At 35.9% G+C, this 12,560-nt stretch overlaps 1 long non-coding RNA gene and 1 pseudogene across 1 annotated transcript in view; one reads left to right on the top strand and one right to left on the bottom strand.

Moving 5' to 3' along the window:
- Positions 1-4,474: 4,474 nt before the first annotated feature.
- LOC104876109 lies at positions 4,475-6,266 on the bottom strand (annotated as a pseudogene).
- The window catches only part of LOC109118648, a 48,821-nt gene continuing 42,224 nt past the window's right edge, over positions 5,964-12,560 (top strand). The window contains exons 1-2 of the long non-coding RNA XR_002026032.2: positions 5,964-6,046; positions 6,159-6,309. This is a non-coding gene — a long non-coding RNA (uncharacterized LOC109118648). The remainder of the gene's footprint in view (positions 6,047-6,158; positions 6,310-12,560) is intronic.

Raw genomic sequence — 12,560 nt, 5'->3', positions numbered from 1 at the left:
AAAAAAAAAAAAAAAAGAGGAGTTATTAATAGACTGATCAAGTACATCAATTATAACCTCTCATTTTTCTTTGATTTCCATACAATGGTTTCTTCAAAACTATGAAAATAATCATTTGAATTCCTGAGCTCTAAAGCTGGATGAGCCCTGCACAGAACTGAACCAAAGCAGAGCAAGTGATACAGTTAGGAAAATAATTTAGTGTCCCACGTAACAGAATAATGCTAAAATTTATTGACCTATAGAGATAGATAGATAGATAGATAGATAGATATAGATGCTTATTCTGAACAATATTCTCAGTATATTTCTTTTACTTTAGTAATGCATCTAAAAAAGTACGTTTCTTAGAAAAATTAGTATAGAGGCAAAGGCTTGCTCATTTATGTCCACTGGCTGAAATGTGATTAGTAAACACTAATCTAAAACGATTTGAAAAATATTTTCTATCCATTTGTAGAATTCCTAAGTTATTCAATGTCTGCAGTTTTCCAAAAAATTAGTATTTATAGAAATCTATTATTCTGTAAAATACAATGATATTTAGCTAGAAAATTAATCATTCATTCTTTGCAATTGAATGGCCCCATGTGTTTTTCCTTTTAGAATTAACTACACGCAGACTGTTTATTGATTTATTATATCTTTCAATGGGACTGAGTTTAATTTTGGCAATTATGTAAGAGTTAGCATGCTAAAACTTGCCAAGGGGATGGTTCAAAATATTTGTTGAATAAATGGATGATTTAATGACTGGGTGAAGAAATAAATGGAATAAATTATTTCAGATATACTTTTCATAAAATTCTATGAAATAGAAATTTGTCTCCAATACTGCTTTTTGAAATACTTTATTTAGATATGCTTTTCTGCTCTTGTGTTCCAAAATGTTTTAAATTTATTTTTATTTGAAAAGAAAATTATGCAAATCACATTTAATCATTCTAAAACACATTTCTGAATGAAGTATCTCCAGTTATTCACAATGAATTTGATAACTAAGGTTATTAAAACCCATTTCCATGTCGATTCCATCTTAATAGCTCATTCATTCACATTATTTTTTAGATTTGTACAGTAATTATAGGGGAGGAAAATTGTTTATAACATATTGAAGTACTCTTAGATAAAATAATTCCTTATCGCTGTGCCTATTCAAAATCAGACATACAAATAAATCCTCTTTGGATAATTTATTAAATGTAACTTCAGCCTCACATAAATATACAATTCAGAGAGCTTTTGGTCAAAAAAATTAAAAGAATGATTAGTCCTTTATTTAGTTAACCTTCCTGCATTTTATGAGCAGAATTATAAATTGTAACACCTGGATCTCTAAATTATAATTGCTCCATAACTTATATAGATTATAACTTCCTTTAATATTTATAGAAAAAAAGAAAAAAAATTTTTCACTTGGTACCTAACATTTCTGAGGGTTGTAATGTTAGTGTGCGCGCGAGCGCACACACACACACACACACACATACAGAAACTGTCTCTTTTTCCACAGAACTGAAATTTTCCATTTGTGTGTTTGTGTAACTTCTCTTTGTGTATAAATCCATTATTCACTGGGGATGAGGTAAGATATCATATGAAAAATCTCATCAACATTCTATAAGCAAACATCAATCACTATTTAAGTCAATCAAGGATTGACCCAGAATGTAGTTCATTGCAATAGTTTAAAAAGTACTTCGAAAGCTTTCGAGGATGTACAACCTAAGATCTTTCACACTGTAGAGCTGAGGATGCTGGTAGAACTGGCCCTCATGAGCCTCAACAGAAACCTAAAATACAGAAGAACTTCCCTTGGTGGGATCTGTTGCCATGTCTTTTCTAAAGAAGTAAAGCGAAAACTATTCATGAGAGGCTTACAAAGTTTTCAAGATAAATGAATAAATATAAAAATCATTAGCTCAGATCATAAAAACAGAAAGAAAATAGCTCATGGAATGCTGAACTGCTGCAGAAAGAAGTCTTACTGATGCAGCAACACATTCGTTGACAGTGTCAGCTATGAAATAGAACGATGGATCAGGAGTCCAGAGAGGGGAACCCAGAGTCCAGGGAAGTCAACTGCTCTGGAGAACTGTTATTAAGGAGTAGCAAAAATGGTGATGTCCAAGATTTTGTGCAGATACCCTGCTGTATTTAACAATTGCTGTATAACTCAAACCTCTGTATGTCCCTTGTTTTTGTTTTTTTTTGTTTGTTTGTTTTCATTTTTCAAGTAATAACCCCTTTGTTCTTGTTCCACCGTGGCGCATTAAGCATGTGGAAGACACAGACCTCATTCTTTTAGCTTACATGTCTTCAGAGTGGAAGGAAACATCCTGGAGAAACTCCACTCAGGGGTACATTCAGAGTCCTTGTCCTTTCCACACTTGGATGTAGTCCAGATCCAAAGCCTATAGAATAAAGACAGGCACATAGGGCTGGGAATTTACCTCAGTGGTTCTGCCGCCTGCCTCCCAAGCACAAGGTTCTGAGTTCAGTCCCTGGTACCAAAAACAAACAAACAAACAAAAGACAGACACATAGTAAGTACTCTACAAACACTTGTTTAATGACTGAAGAGAAAAGTAGACTATGAAAGTACTATTTATTATAATTGGCAAATGAGTGAGAGTTTGTTCTCTGTTAGAACTATCTGAGCTGTCCCCCTAACACTTGCAAACTCTCCTTAGCTACAGTTGCTGGTCAGTAAGTAAATTAAAAAGAAATGTCTCGGAAAAATAACTTCTTCACTCAATATTAAGCTCTACACTTTAACAAATTTTAAATAGTCTTTTAATATTTGCATTTTCCTACAAATGCTTTTCTAACAGAGATCAAAGCTAATATTCCAGAATCATACTACCAATGATTCTTACATCATGTCTGTTTCAATTTAGGAAAATTATCCAAATTCTATGCGGAGTTTCCATACTTCAAACAAGAGAACAAATAATTTAACTATATTTATCATTTCTAATTTGCAGATTATATTGAAATTAAAAGGTGGTATTATATACACATTAACAACTAGAAAGACTATACTCATGCCATTTTGAAAATAATTTGTTTCTATGTCAAACACAGTAGAGTTTTATTTCAGATAAATAAATGAAAAATTTTCAGGCATGTCTAACAACAATGTAGAAGTTCTGCAAAATACGTTACCATCACAACAGTCCAAAACCTAACTAACATTTTTTTCATATTGTATTCTAAAACCATTTCCATTGATCATCATTCAGAGTGAAATGCTTTGCTTTGTGTTACTTTGCTATCTTTCTATTACAGTCTTGGTAACCTTTACAAGATTCTATTATCTCTCACTATATTTGTCACAACTAAGAAATTTGAAAGTAAAAGGGTTTGTACCATTCAATTTACATATTTCTGAAAAGGTTAACAAGATATCACTAGTGTGAGGCCTTTGGAAAATTTGATGACAATTTTCAGCATCCTTTTCCAAATGAATATATTGAGATATTGACACAAGAAAATCTCTCAGTGCTGGGCATGGTGGGGCATGCCTGCAATCCCAGCACTCGGGAGGCTGAGGCAGGGGGATCACTGTGAGTTTGAGACTGGCCGGGGCTACACAGTGAGTTCCAGGTCAGTCTCACTACATAAGTGAGACCCTGTTTCAAAAAACAAAACAAAACAAAAAAATCTCTCAAGAGAATTAAGTACAAAAATAGCTTAACTTCTACTTCTTATGGAAGTAATCTTAAATGTCAGCCTTAAAATAGAAAGGAACTCTACGTATTCATTGTCAATCTACTATTACACAGAGTCAACCAAAAAATGTATAAACAGTTCAGGCAAAGAAAAACTGGAATAAATATATTAATACTAAATTTAGTTCTCTTAATGTTACTCAAAAAGGTGTCATTCTGAGATTTAAGACATAATTTTTCTAAAAAAATTATTAGTTATTCTGACATCTTAATATATCTTAGTTGGATGTGACTTAAATTTCCCGGGGCATAGTTGAGACATTTCATTGTTCCAAATAGTCTTAAAAAGATAATGCATTATTCAAAGGAGTGTCAAAGAGTCAAAAGGGAAAAGACAGAGACAATACATGCATGTTTATAAAACTGCTGGTAATACAACTCATGTGTTTATGTCTAGCAACCATCAATGCATGGCAAATGCCTGACAGAATTTAAACTTGAACATACTTTCCTACAGGGGGTCAGACCTTTGAGTCTTAAAGTTAAAAAACTTGGTTGTGATTTAAATTACTTACATCAAGTAATTTTAAAAGCCCATATGCTTAAATCTCTCAAAGTGCAAAGGAGTTTAGAAATGTTGTACAAGACTGATCTGAGCCAAACTAAAATAAAGCCTGTCCTCTTAAAGCTGATCTTAATGTGGGGAATTAAAACCCTGAAAACACATTTTTTTCTACAGATAAACTTTCATAGAAACCATGGTAGAGAGGAAAACGGGCTTTTGATTGTATACTGGCGGTGGGGGTGGGAGAATATCCCAAGTTTTTCATATACTTGAATATCAAACTCAGAGTTACTTTTGTGAAAGAGGCAGAGTTGGCCTTCAAAAGCTTCAGTCTATTTCTGAAGGTTTTTACTGACATTATGGTCCAGTTTTAGGGGAAAAATTCACAGGAAAGTCAGATTGTAGATTGTGAGAAGGAAACTCTGAGGTGGTGAGTTTTCTCCAACATCAGGATTATGAAGTTCGATTGAGGGCCTGGATGGCTCCTTCCACTGATCCTAACTGAATGAGTGCCATTTGCAATCTTTCTGAAAGAATTTGAAAGCCTTCACGGAACATCCAGCCTCTGTGAAGAGCTTCTTCAGATCATCCACTGTGACAGAAGGGGGAACGTTGGAAAGATGCGGTGTGGCTGACAGTGGAAAAAATATTCTGGAAGATTTTAGAGCCAGGCTTTTTAAAGCAATGCAAAGGACTACTGCTGAAATCCTTAGTCGGACCTTGGTCTTCTTGTCCCTGCCAAGGAAGCTGAACTGTGCAGTGTCTGCACAGTGCAGCATGGAGCACTTTTCTATGAAGTCTCTGACCACTTAGATGGCTCATTGCTAGCTGGGCTTGACTGGCATCTGCCATCTGAACCAAGGCAGTCTCCATTTATTAAACATCATCTTCACTCAGTGCACATCACCGTATACTCCAAATAGGATAAAAAGTCCATGTGGTGTGATGAGATCAGGACTGAGATTGGTGACAAGTAGAGCAGAACTTCCTGGTTCACCACATGCCCCAGAAATGCCATCCTTCCAGTGATGATAGCAGAAGAGGCCAGTACAAGTGGACCAAGGGCTCCAGGAACAGCTGAGACAAACAGACTTGTAGCTTGAGAAAGTTCAATGGCTGGGACAAATCCTGCAGCCCCTGCATTTGGTGAAGATATTATACCTGGTGCATCAAAGGCAGCAGCCACAGGGGGGTCAAGAGATGACTGGCCATCACCAGAAGGAAGGTCTAAGCGAGTGCAGTCTCTGCTTTTGTCATTATTACGTTTCGCATTAAGGCTGGTGAGCTTGGAGAAGTCAGGATGCGGAGTGCAGCATGCATTCCAGATATTCTGGCCATCCAGAGCCATCCTGGCATAACTTGTGTTCACTGGGTCAGCATCCTGAAGCAGCGCTTGAAATTGGTTATTCTTTGTAAAGGTGAAACTATCTGATGAAGAACTTCCAGAGCAACAGGGTAAAAGAGGTTTTCCATAATAATTCGGAATACAGGACTCTGGCCCGGGAGGACTGCAGCTTCCTTTGAAGGAGCCCCAACGAGGGCCCCATTTCCTGAATGGGCAGCACTGACCGCCTGCAGTGCCGCTTGGGCGCCAGCTTGATTAGGCGGATTGTCAAGTTTAAGTGAGTCTAGTCTCTGTGATTAGAATGCTGAATCTAAACGGGCTGGCTTCGAAGATGAGCAGGAACGAGGGCGTCATAATTTACCATAGTAACGGCAGCTTCCGCAGAAGCCATTTCTAAGAAAGCCTGGCTTCTTCCTTTCAGCATCAAATGGTTAGTTACTTTGCCAAACGGAAGTCCTAAAGGTATGACCTCCTTTGCGGCGACACCACATGGGATTTCTTCACAGATGGAGAACCGGAGAAGGCGAAGAGGGAGGCCTATCGCCTTTAAGTTTCTTGTTGCCATTCCCTTTAGCAGACACCACTGTAGAAGGACCAGAGCTGTTCCTGGTAGAAGGGCTGTTACTGACACCGCAACAAAGAAGCTCATGAATCTCTGCCATCCATGGCCCCTGTCGCCTCCAGCGCAGGAAGCAGGCGGTGACAGCAAGGCGGCTCCGGGAAAGGTAGGTAGAGGGAGAGTGGGAAATGGGAGGGGACCGGGCACCAATACTCAATTTAATTAGAAGTCATGAGATTAATACAAGTTACCTTTGTCCTCTTTAATCACAAGAGGTGCTCAAGCTGGTGGCCATGAGCTTCCAGACATTTATTAGTATGGTAACTGCTGCTTGGTTAGCCTTGGTCATCGAGATTACTGCACACACATTTTCAATTTCTTCTCTAAGCGCCAGCAGGGTAGTGGGTTTCTGCAATGCACTACGCCCTGTAGGATCCCGCATGTGAGGGTTACACCATCTGTTGAAAAAACATCGTACTATTTTTCTTTTCCAGAAATACATAAGTGAAAATCAGAGCTAAATTAATAAAGCCTCATCCTTACACTGAAATAGTAAGTGGCCCCTAAACATTAGTTATGTACGTGTACCCACTCCCCACAATGAATATAATTATTATGTACTGCAAACATGTGCTAATAAAAATTTAAAAATTAGTTCTCCCAAAGTGTGGTTGGAAAAGAGAAAGTGTTTACTATATATCTATTTTATTTTATAACCAGTATATTACATCTAGATTAATAAGTATCAACATATAATTATATTATTGTAATTTCACATTATACACACATTGTCACTAAGTGTTAAAGGCATAACATGAATGTGATAGTACTGTGACTGAATATAGAACAGCTACACGTATGTGTGTATAAATGAACCCGCCATTATGTACACAGGTGTATGAGCCTTCATCCATATACAGAGAGACCATAAACTCATATTAAATATATCATTGTATTATTTTTCATTACCTTTGGGAAATCTTTTTATTGAATATCTTGTTATACTATTTATTGACTACATTGCACAATACTTTTTAGAATAGGGACTCAAAGTCTACTTTTTCCACGAAATGTTCCGATAATCGCGACACCTCTCTGAACTTACGTAGCTCTTGTACTTTGCAGTTACCTTCAGCCTGGCTTACTTTTTTCCTGTAACATAAACGATAAAGTTCCTAGAGCAACATTAACTCTTTTCAAACTCAGGGGGAGGGAGAAAGAATTCTAATCCTGGATTAATGTCTGCCCTTTCAAATTATCTTCCCAATCCAACTGATTGGGCTAAATCCGGACAAACCTTTATACTTTAAAAGATTTCCAGTCCTACTCCATGCCCTTAATGCCTGGCAACATCTTAAATTACAGTTCCTGAAATAGCCTTACTATAATTTGCTTAGAAATTTAGGGTGCACCTTTGAAAGTTAGGTGGGCATCATTAATTAATGTGATCTGGATCTGGCTAGGTTAGAATTCCAGCTTTGTTACCTGGATCTATGAAACCTGGCCTGGTTGCCTCAACTTTTTAAAAAATTCACGATAATGACTATGCCACAAGGAAGTTTTTAAAGATTAACTACACTTAAAGTACATAAACCTGATCTGGCACATGTAAGAGAGCCATGACATAGTTAATTCATTTACACTTATTATAATTACCCTCAAATTTATAGGGTATATGAAAAAAGCAGACCCAAAACAAAATTAATCTTTTTAAAAAATGAAATAAATGCTGAGTAATTACTCATACAATAATGATTTCTATAAACACATCCTTCTTTAAAAGAAACCATGGAAAGGTAAGAGATTGACTTATTTTAAAAGATTATTTAGGCTACCAATGTTAGGCTTTTAAAAATTATTTTAAGGAACAAGTCAATCCTTTGTTAGTCATTCCGCTACTGAATCAAATGGAACTCACTTGTCTTTCCTTGTTGTGCTACATAAAAGGGCAAAATGATAATGAGCAGCTTTAAATGTTAGCCACCCACAATGATCAAATAAATTCTTACTGTCCATCTGGAATCTTCAGTTGATCATTTTAGAGAAATAAATAAAACATATTTGGGAAAATGAAAGACTTCCAAATACATAAAATCAATTTCACTAAGGAGAATGACCATTTAAAATCAGTTATGTTATAGAATTTAATTAAGGGAGAGCAACTGAATGATCTCTTTGCTTTCTTAAATTATATTCCTTTGCATAAAATTTTATTATCTTGAAAAATAAGTAGCCACAATAGGGTCATGGGCCATCGTTTTGCCTTCAGGCAATCTGAATTCATTCATCTATTGAGTCAAAACGGGGTTGTCAAGTCTTCTCTTACTGCTCTGCATGAAAGGGGCCTGGTGCATTGGATGCGGCAACTCCAGCTAACTCTATATCCCGTGATGTACTTCGAACAACAAAAAGGGATTAAAGTTTATTCCCCATTTGTCAGCAGATAATCTACATACGTAATTATATAAAGTAAAAATGTATTTGATCAATGTTTCGTTATTGCTAACATATGGTGCATTGCTATGTTTGTTTCCATACAGATAATTCTATAATTTTTTAACCATTCTATATCACTTACCTGATTTCTTAATTTCTACACTTTTTCATTTGCAATTTTTAGCATATATTAAATGTATCATATTTAAAATGATTCAATGGAATTATGCCATTTGTTATTGTGCTCAACAGTTGCCATTTTTGGACAGAAAGGAAAGGTTAACATTATAAATGTCTAAATTCTAAGTGATAGTTCTTTTAGAAAACAGTTTATGCTTAAGGGAAATAAGTGTTGTAAATTGTTTAATAGATCGACAAATTCATAGTGTGGATCCAAAGCATATAGTGATTTCAAAGCGATTTTAACTAAATTTTAATTAATTAGATGCATGTATTTTATATTCACCAAGAACTTATTTAATAAAATCTTTGTCTCTTTGCACTGTTATGTCCACTATTTATAATATAATTCACTCAAACAGCTATCTTGTCCAATGTAAACATTTGTATGTGGTAGCAAATACTTTGATTCAAGCTTTTCATCTATTTCCAAAGTGTGACTAAACCAGTCCGCTTAGCAGTCATTGAAGATGAAAAAATAAAAAACTTCAATTCTTTAAACAACTCTGAGTTCTATGTTGAGGATCATTAAGATCATACAACAATAAAATTCACCAAGAAGTCTTTGTATTTCCCTTTGCTCAGGGAGAAGAAAAGGTCAAAGGTAGGTGAAATGAACACATATTTTAAATATTATAAAATAATTTAAAATTTGGGAGCTAAGAATAGTTGTCTCATAGAAGAAGTGAGTAAAACAGAACTAACTTGAGATGGAAGCACCAAGAAAATAAGAGTGGAGAGAGGTTAGATATAGCTACTGAAGTCACTTAGGAGCAATTTGTTTTGGTGCTCTATAGCCTAGCAGAGTGACTACAGTCTACCATGACCCACATTACCTTTCAAAGTAAATATAAAACAAGAATCCAAAATTTCTCAACATGTGGGAATGGTCAAGATTTCAAGGGCTAAAAATGCCCATTACCCTAATTTGATCACCACATCATATACATATGTAGAATTTCATATTACACCATAAACACATGCAAATATCACATGTCAATGAAAATATTTTCTCTCACAAAAATAGCCAGATAAGCTACTATTTAAACTGCATTGAAAATTACAAATACTTATGGAAATGGATGTATTTTCTTCCCTACATCTCTTAAGAACCACTACAAATTCTTTGCAAGTGTAAAAATGAGAGCTACAAAGATTAATTTTTCATTGGACATAATTTGTTCTTCTAGGGTACTATTTTTGTTATTGAAATGTAATTTGTTAATAATTACATTTGACTCTCATTAGATTTGGAACGTTTAACTAAGTTTCTTTTTTTTAAAATCCTGTTTACACTTTGACCTCTGTGATTGGAGTCAGTGTGGAGACAGAATGCTCCTATTAACTTAGTGTCTTCCTCACCAGGATTGCTAACCCCAAAAGCCCCTTTCTTGACCCCACGGTCTACTTCAAATGCTCACGCTTAGTCAAGTAATCATTTAGAATATTTTCATGTCTTGCTTTTCTCATTAGTCCAAATACCTTCATTCATAACCACCTCTTAGTTCTGTAATGCATCATTTCTCCACCCCCAGAACCACTTCAGAGCTCCGTTATGTGCTATTTCTCTCCTTCCACCAGAGTCTTCCTTTTCATTGTCTTGCCCTTGTGCTGCTCCTGTCCAGTACAGTATATTCTCCATAATCAGTGAGTGTTTCTAAACACGCAGTGGAAAACTCCTCAAACTTTTTTTTTATTATTGTTTATTGGTACATTTTAGGTATACAGTACAGTTACATTCATCATTGGGATCTTGTACCTTTACACGACAGGTCTTGGTTCTCATTTTTTCCACTTGTCCCTGCCCTCCCTTCACCCTCTCTTCCCCTCCCCATTTACAAACTCTTTATTTCCATTTTTTCATTTTCTCATATTTTTTTCTTTTCCCTTATTCCCTTTCCCCTACCCTTCCCACTTTCCCTACAGCTTTAGCCCTTTTCTTCCAATTTCACATTGTCAATTATCTCATTAGGATCTTATGTAGTATTATAATTTTTCACACCAGAGAAACTATTCGGTATTTACACATGTGTGACTTATTTATTTGACTTAGTAGTATATCCTCAATATGTATCCATTTTCCTGTGAATGAATCTAATTTCTCATTCTTTATGGCTGAGTAGTATTCCATTACAGAAAAACCACATCTTCTTTACCCAGTTTCTTTTTGAACTACTCTAAATTCAAATTCTCCAACAAGGCCGGCTAAAAACTTTGTGCTCATTGCTCCTGCTTACTGTTTTGTTAATAAGTGTCCAAACACTTACCACAACTCATCCAGTTGTGAGTCTCTGACTCTGGATGGATGATGAGGTCCTGTAACCAGTAATGTGATATGGCAGCTTGACTGGGTGAAGAAACCCCTAGCAGATTAATAACACAGTTCTGGGTGTGTCGGTGGGGTATCTCCCGAGATTACTGGCATATAGGCCAACAGGCAGAGGAGGGAAACCCATTGCACTTGTGGTTGGCCCCATCAATAGCCTAGATGGAATAAAAAGAAAAGAAGGAAGTTGATGCATTTTGAAGAGTTTCAGTCTGCTTAAGCCAGTGGGTCTTTGGCTACCATTGCAGGGAGATGTCTTCAGGGTCTCCAGCATTCCACAGCCAACTCATACTAAGGGACTCTCTGATGAGCTTCCAGGCCTTTCTTCTTGGGCTGGATCTGCATCTTTGATCCCTCTTGTCCTGTGGCTTCCACCTTCCTGGGCTGAGCTATTCCTGGATCTTCAGTCTCCCCAGTGTGGAGATGACCATGGTGAACTCTCTTACCTTGATCCTTGTAAGCCTATCTAATTGACCTTTTTTGTATATTTATATATATTTTTTCTCTTTATTGTGTTCTTCTGGGGAATGTTAATCAATAAAGCCCCTTTTAAAACTTTAGTTTTACTTGGTTTTGTTTTGGGCATAGAATCTTTGTATCTAGATATTATGTTTTTTGACTGTTTTAAATGAAACTTTTTCATTGGCAGAAAGATTTAGGAGGACATAAACTAGGACCATCCATCATGAACTAATAAATCTACAAATCAACTATATCAACATTTTGCAATATGAGATATTTGATCTACGGTTGACTTATCCTTTTATTTCCCTTTCAAATACTATCTTCTTATCTTTCTCTCAGGGGCAGTCACCATCATAAAGTGTCTATGTGCTTTCCAACTACAATTTTATACTTTTACTAGCTATTTATACAGCAAATGTGTTCAGTGTTATACCAACACATAAAATGATTACAATGAAATACTTTAGAATTATGTATGGTAGACCATTTTATATAACACGTGCAGTTATGCGCTTGCATGTGTATTATACAAACTCATTGACAAAAGCTTACAATCCATGCATAGAGGTTAATGGAAATTGAATGTACTCACTAGTGCAGTCACAACCCAAATCGAGAAATAAAAGGACAGCAGCATCATGAACTTTCTTCCTGGTCTGGATATTAAATCTCATGACTATCTTGATTTCCAAGGCCATAGATTAGTTTTGCTTTTGTTTGAATCCAACATATGTCAAGTCACACAAGCACTATTCTTTAGGGTTGCAATTACTTCTTCTCAATATAATATTTGCCACATTCATAAGTGTTCTTACATATTAGAGTCAATAAAAAACATGTTTTCGTTAGTATGTCAGACTCCTTCGTGCGAGCATAATTTTTTTACATCTTCTAATACTGAAGTCCTTTAGAGTTGTTTTTTATTCTGTGGTGAAAGAAATTAATCCTACTCCTGTCCACAACTTTCTGTACACACACACAGACACACACACACACACACACACATATAT

The sequence above is a fragment of the Fukomys damarensis genome, unplaced genomic scaffold, assembly GCF_012274545.1.
Source record: "Fukomys damarensis isolate Sample0158 unplaced genomic scaffold, DMR_v1.0_HiC HiC_scaffold_1, whole genome shotgun sequence".
NCBI classification, from domain to species: domain Eukaryota; kingdom Metazoa; phylum Chordata; class Mammalia; order Rodentia; family Bathyergidae; genus Fukomys; species Fukomys damarensis.
This window is presented reverse-complemented; position numbering and strand designations above follow the sequence as displayed.